Consider the following 6,559-nt stretch of genomic DNA (forward strand, 5'->3'; position numbering starts at 1 on the left):
TGACGCCTTGGGTTCGCGTGTTATATTCACGCTAAAGGGTGCCATGTGCGTAGTATTTCGCCGTTTTGTCATATGGCGTCACATATGCCGCCAAAGGATGAGAACGGGCTCGTTTATTTGATCAAAATTACAGTAAAACAGTAATAATTGTTTTCAGGATTCTTTGAGGAAAAGGTCAAAAGAACAGCGTTTAATTTTTTTTAACACCATAGAAGTCTTTACTATCACTTTTGTGTTTAATGCTTTCTTGCTAAACAGAAGTATTAATTTATTTTTGAAACGTTTATTAATTAAACTAATACTTTTATGCAAGGATGCATTGAACTGATTATTGTTTTTACCTCATGAAAATTGCTGGAAGTTTGTGACAGGTGAATGCTCAGGTTTGGTGACTTTAAAGATTGTGGATTGCTAAATACTTATAATGCTTTATATCTGGGTATAATTGATTATGCCAGACACAGAGCCAGTGAGAGAGTGTTTTTGAGTCCGCTGGTTCGTATAGCCTGTTGGAGGCTGGACAACTGCGCTATATTCCAACAGCGTGGGTGGACTCTGATGTGGTGCACCAAAGTTGTTTCATTAGTGACGCCATCCTTACAGACGGCCTTGTGTGTGTGTGTGTGTGTGTGTGTGTGTGTGTGTGTGTGTGTGTGTGTGTGTGTGTGTGTGTGTGTGTGTGTGTGTGTGTGTGTGTGTGTGTGTGTGTGTGTGTGTGTGTGTGTGTGTGTGTGTGTGTTTGTGTGTGTGTGTGTGTGTGTGTGTGTGTGTGTGTGTGTGTGTGTGTGTGTGTGTGTGTGTGTGTGTGTGTGTGTGTGTTTGTGTGTGTGTGTGTGTGTGTGTGTGTGTGTGGATAAGGGAGACAGAAAGACATACAGGACCATTCTTAAACTCACAAAAAAATGAATAGCTATGTTTAATATTTAAAGATTCCAACCCACTCTTTTTAAAAAGCTTATTTAATAAAAATAATGACTTTTAATTTCCTGTTATTTCTTTTTTTGACCTGATGTTCTGTCATTCTTTCTCTCTCATTCTCTCTCCCTCTCTCGCCCCACTTTGCTAATTATGACATTGGTTTAATTCAATCATCTGGACTGTCACTTAGCAAAGCGCAATGGTGTAAAAAAGTGAATGTCAGCCTGGAGAAATTACAAACTTTGAATGGAAGGTTCTTTTAAGTTCCTTAAAATGTTATAGTTTGAGGGTTTTGAGGTTTTAAGCTTTGTGATTGAATAGTCTATGTCAAATGGTACAGTTAAAAGGTACAGGTAAGGTGGCTATCTCAAAAGGTACAGTTAGTTTTTCAAGTCAACAAGATGCGTAGTCATGTTGTCAATATAACGGTCTCTGTAAGTATTTTCAGGTGTAAACTATGGCTACGATTTTGATGACAATGATTAAAAATGCACAAGACTGCACTTTATCTGTATGGCTATATACAAATTTCAACATTTCAAGAGACTGGACAGAATTCACAGTTACACTTTTACTGTTGGTCTGTCATCAAATTACAGTAAATTGTCATTGCGATATATATATATATTTATGAAAGTCTGTTAATTTTGCCAATAAACCTGATTAGCAATGGGGTTGAATCATTTTGATTACAACTGTGCATACATATATATATATAATGTACAGTTGTAATCAAAATGATTCAACCCCATTGCAAATCAGGTTTATTGGCAAAATTAACAGACTTTCATAAATATATATATATATCGCAATGACAATTTACTGTAATTTGATGACAGACCAACAGTAAAAGTGTAACTGTGAATTCTGTCCAGTCTCTTGAAATGTTGAAATTTGTATATAGCCATACAGATAAAGTGCAGTCTTGTGCATTTTTAATCATTGTCATCAAAATCGTAGCCATAGTTTACACCTGAAAATACTTACAGAGACCGTTATAGAGACCGTTATATAAGATAGCCTTCGCTATCTTTCTGTGTCCTGTTCCTTGCTTGTGAAATATTTGAACTTTGGCAAAATTTACAGACTTTCATTTATATATATATAAATGAAAGTCTGTAAATTTTGCCAAAGTTCAAATATTTCACAAGCAAGGAACAGGACACAGAAAGATAGCGAAGGCTTTTAAATGTTCCTAAAGACACAGTTGGAAGCATAGTTTTCCTAAAGACACAGTTGGAAGCATAGTTTGCGAGTTCAAAGTTAAAGGAAAGGTGGTTACACTTTCTGGATGGGGCAGAAAAATACAACTCCAACCAGATTTCTGAGAAGGCAGGTTCAGAAAAACCCTTGAGTGACTGTAAAAGACCTGCAGCCAGACTTGCAACAGGCACTGAGGTTTCAGCTTTTACAGTAAAGTGCATACTAAACGCATGCGGTTTCCATGCCAGAACCCAAAGACCTATACCACTACTGACCCAAAAGCACACGAAAAGTCAGCTCCAACTTTCTAAAAATCATAAAAAATAAGCCACAGAAGTTTTGGGATTCTGTTCTGTGGAGCGATAAAAAAGGGAACTTTTTGGCCCTATGGATCAGCGGTATGTTTAGAGGAAGAAGAATGAAGCATACGCTGAAAAGAACACTCTACCAACTGTTGAGCATGGTGGTCACCTGCCTTGAACCCCATCGAAAATCCCTGGTGGGATTTGAAGAAGGTGGTTGCAGCACACAAAGCCAAGAATATTATTGAACTGGAGGCCATTGCTCATTCTATTTTACATTTGGCAGACGCTTTTATCCAAAGCGACTTACATTTAATTTCAAGGTACACATTTACAATCTTATCAGTTCTTGCTTTCCCTGGGAATCAAACCCATGACCTTGCAAGCGCCAATGCTCTACTGTTTGAGCTACAGGAATGCTCATTAGGACTGGACTCAGATACGTCAGAAACTCTGCTGTCTTGTTATACATCTCGTTTGCAGCAGGTCATAACAGCAAAAGGGTGTTCTACTAAGTATTAAAGATGTTTGCCATGAAGGGGTTGAATAATTTTGAGACTGCAGAAGTCAATAAAAGTTTCATTTTCTGTGAATTTTGGGAAACCACTTGAAACATTTGATGTGTTGAGCAATTTAAATTACTTTGGTTGATTTGTTCATTGCAAACAGCAGATAGTCTGTAAATTTTGCCTGATTTGCAATAATAAATCAAATAAATAAAGTCAAAAAATTTCGATTAACTCTACATGTCTATTTGTGTTACATTATGTCTAATGAATATTTACTGTATAATGTCAAATGCAATGGATTACTGTAATACAGAATTACAGAAATTATAGCCTACTGTATAGTGAATATTGTATGAGTATATCTGTTTTGTCTACGAAATGCTTGAAGTATTGAGGAATTCTCCCGACATTCGGCTGCCTCAGCCATTGTGAGGTCATGATTGAGAACGTAATCCACAATAGTGGCCCATATTTCACCAGAAACATCTCTACAATCTTCGCCTCTTCTATACCTCTTCCACTGTTTTGACTTTGTAACCCATCCACCATGCATCATTATTCCTGCTCTTCTTCTTGCCAGCTGTTGACCCTGTTTGTTTTCTTGTTGTTCTTCCATTGTCAGAATTTGTAACTCTGTCTTGTGCTCTGTTTATATATGCTTGCCAAATGAAGCTTCATGAGATGCAAAAGATACAAAAAAGAAAAGATAGAAATGTATAGAAAATCTGCTTTTATATTACAGTTTATGTCAACCAGTTCAACCACTTTGCTTTTAATTACTTACAAATAACTAATGTCTACATGTTTTGACTATTCAACAGGGAACCAGTATAATATATTTTGATCAACATGATATTAGCGATTACACACACAGCAGAGTATTGCACATATTATTGCATGAATGTCAAAGCATTTGCAAGTTGCTCAAAAGAACGAGAAATTGGTTAACTTTATGTAGGCTACAGTTTAAAAATCAGATTTTAGATAATGTTTCAGGAACCTGAACATTTAATTCATACCAAACCAATATTTTTGTGACCAAATAGCATTTAGCATTAAGCATTTATTCATTTAGCTGACGCTTTTATCCAAAGCGACTTACAATTGCTATATATGTCAGAGGTCGCACGCCTCTGGAGCAACTAGGGGTTAAGTGTCTTGCTCGGGGACACATTGATGTCTCACAATGGATTCGAACCCAGGTCTCTCACACCAAAGGCATGTGTCTTATCCATTGCGCCATCACCACCACTATTGCGCCATCTGAACGCAATAGTGCGTTCAGATTCATAAAGAGGTGCAACAAGTTTTTTCTTTCCTAAATATTTTTAGAAAAGGGTCTTGGCTAACTCCGACATCATTAACCCTATAGTTTTCAAATGCTTTTTGCATTATGAGTTCTTTAAAGATGATTGGTTACCTTGACAACGATCGTCTAGTCTCGTTTTCTTTGTCATGCGTCATGACAGAACGCAGAGGTGAGAGTGAAACGTATCAACTAACAAGCCTTGGCTTGCTGGGAACAAACAGTCTCTATCACAGTTTTGTGAATACAAATCTTTTGGGAGGGAGATGCATTTGCAAAGAAGTGGTAAAGAATTGGAGGCCTGACATAGAGTCCTTCTAGCAGAATGAGAATAGTAGAGAAGAAAAAAAATGATATTTCATGCTGCAACCATGCAATATTTTGCATATCTGAGTATACATCAGAAAAAAACGTTGACTTTTTAACTAAAGATACACAGTCAAGTAGTTATTTATCAGACAGATTAATCCAAAGTGACACTTATTTTAGCAACAGTCTTCTTGAAAAAGGCCTTCTGAAGTGCATGGTGAGATTCAAACTTGCAACCATTCTGAATAACAGTTCATAAGAATAAGATGCTTTTACGAGTGGCTTAAACCAGAACTGTAGTATGTTGCATGTGCACATATGTGTGTGTTTGTGTGGGCGGGTGTGTGTGGTACATACGCAGAATCATGAGCTCAATCCCCTCAGAGCTTTGCCACTGTAGATGACAAACTCTCACGTTGTCATAGTTACCACAACACAGATGCCCCAGTTACGTCCAGTGCCATGAAGAGTGGCACATTCTCCATCACAGATGAAGACACATCTTTCATAGACTGAATGTTCACATTAACGTTGCATAAATGGTTTGATACGTATCTGATTAGAACAGTATGTGAACAGTTTCAGATGGTCAGATATAAAATTAAACATTTTTTCTGATAATATAACTTTATTGATGCATTTTCAGGCATGACTTTTTGAAAGCCAATCAGAAAGGCCCACTGAATTGCGTCCTCTTAAGTGCACATCGAGGGGAAGGAATGAATGGAGGACTTGCTCGCTGAATAAGTGAAATGTATGTTTAATAAGTGAATGTTTAATAATGTTGTTTCTTACAGAGCAATCTAGCACAAGCCTTCACACCGGACTCTCAAACCTGATCTAAAGGCCACTAAAGAGCACTATTTCTTTTCTTTCTTTTCTTATGAATACTAACACAACATATTTTGCTTTAAATGTGTTATAATGTAGTATCGAATATTTTGGTTTGTCTATAAGACCTTGTGATTTGTCAGTTCCAGCTAGTGTTGAGAGTTGGCTGGCATTATGATTCCCAGTGGTGACGGTTTACTTCTCCTCAGCAGAAACTCACAATGGAGCAAATATATGTTTTCTGCACAAATTTGAAATCAATTGATACAGCAACGTGATTTTCTAAAGAATTCTGTTGGCCATCCAACATATTCAGCGTCAAAGCTAGGTTGCCATGGTGATAAGCACAGAAACCAAATCAGGGTCCTTGGAAGATGAGTGTTGTGTGTGTGTGTGTGTGTGTGTGTGTGTGTGTGTGTGTGTGTGTGTGTGTGTGTGTGTGTGTGTGTGTGTGTGTGTGTGTGTGTTGAAGCGCAGACATGGAGTATAAGTAATGGAATTAACCATTTGCTCTGCCCTGATCATCCATCGGTACTGTAGGTTTTCGAGGTTAAACTATGACTCAGGCTTACTTGCGGTACAAAAAGTGTACTAGATATTATTCATGGCACAAATAGATAAGTGGCATTATTAATCTTTCTTTTAATGTACTCCTTGCACAATAAATTACAACATTATCTGTGATTGATTTGATGACTTTAAGAAATGAAAGTCCTCTATTAACCAATAGGTTTTAATATATTGTGCCTATATTGTCTATATTTGACAAGCGCCCCCATTATCTACATTAGTTTATATTAATTAACGGAAACATTCTAAATTGTTTACAGTACAGACTGTACAAGTCGTGTTTGTGCTCAATGGAAATCTCAACTATGGGTTTAAAAGGAGTCAAGGCCGATGAACAACAAAGACAGACACCAGTGAGCAGCATGTTCTCATCAACTTTTGAAGAGATTCCAAACCTCTATGACTTCCTTTCTCTGTGGAACTCAAGAGATAATATTTGGAAGAATGTTTTGGTGACTGACTTCCAGCGCATGGAAAAACATTTCTCAAAATATCTGGTTTCTATTCCTCAGAAAAAAAATCATTAATAAAGGTTTGGATGACACGAGGCGAGTAAACGATGACAGAATTAAAATTTTGGGGTAAAATATCCCTTTAAGAAATGCTTTTAT

This window comes from Siphateles boraxobius, unplaced genomic scaffold (assembly GCF_051911475.1).
Source record: "Siphateles boraxobius isolate OS27281-9 unplaced genomic scaffold, OSU_SipBor_1 41, whole genome shotgun sequence".
Lineage (NCBI taxonomy): Eukaryota > Metazoa > Chordata > Actinopteri > Cypriniformes > Leuciscidae > Siphateles > Siphateles boraxobius.